The sequence below is a fragment of the Mastomys coucha genome, unplaced genomic scaffold (genome assembly GCF_008632895.1).
Source record: "Mastomys coucha isolate ucsf_1 unplaced genomic scaffold, UCSF_Mcou_1 pScaffold18, whole genome shotgun sequence".
NCBI classification, from domain to species: Eukaryota; Metazoa; Chordata; class Mammalia; order Rodentia; family Muridae; genus Mastomys; species Mastomys coucha.
In genome coordinates this window covers 5,334,670-5,335,625 of record NW_022196900.1, presented here as the reverse complement: position 1 = coordinate 5,335,625, position 956 = coordinate 5,334,670, and positions in this window count along the sequence as shown.

The window sequence follows — 956 nt, the reverse complement described above, 5'->3', positions numbered from 1 at the left end:
AAAAAAAAAAAAAAAAAGACGCTGCTTCAGTGAGTACTATTTAAGACTTCCATGTCCATTTTTTTGTGTGATTAATCTGTACAATGATTTCTACTCTTCAAAAAATCATTGGAACTTAAAAATATTTTAAACCTTTTATTCTTACTCCATCTTTCTAGTGACTAAACATGAAAGCTGAATAATGAGAGATGATGAAGGTCAGAGGTGAGCTTACTGGGGAGATTCATGCATTGTGTGGCTTTCCTTTAGTTCATTGCTCCTAAAATAGATCAAATACATAGTGGAGATCACCACAAAAAAAGGAAAGAAGGGGAAGGAAGAAAGGAAGGAGAGAGAAGGGGTAGGAATCCGCCAATGATGTTTTGTTGGTGGTTGGTTTTTGTTGTTGTTGTTGTTTGTTTGTTTGTTTGTTTGTTTGTTTTTGAGACAGGGTTTCTCTGTGTAGCCCTGGCTGTCCTGGAACTCACTCCGTAGACCAGGCTGGCCTCAAACTCACAGAGATCCTCCTGCCCGTGTCCCAAGAGCTGGGATTAAAGGCTTGAGCCACCATACCTGGCATAAAGTATCTTTTTTAACAGTCATGTCAGCTCTCCAGCCTACCTGTAGCAACTGGAAGAGACTTTCTGTCTTTCTCCAAGGGATAAGTTTGTAATTCTGTCCCCAGTCCTCATAAGCACTCAGACTTCCAGCAGCTGAGACCCTGGGCTGCAGCCCACACTGAACTGCATGCTTAGATGGTATCCTTAAGGCCTCACGGTGAGCGAATGACCCAGCAAGCTGACCCTAAACGCCCTTGGTGTCTAGTCTCCCAGTAGACAGTGCTCTCAGCCTTGCATTCCTCCCTGAGTACTTAGCTCCATGCTACTTCAGTACTCTGAATTGAAACTACCACTGTCCCTGGAACTGACCTCAGTCATGCCCACACAAGGGGAAGCTGCCTCCAGCCTCACATTCTA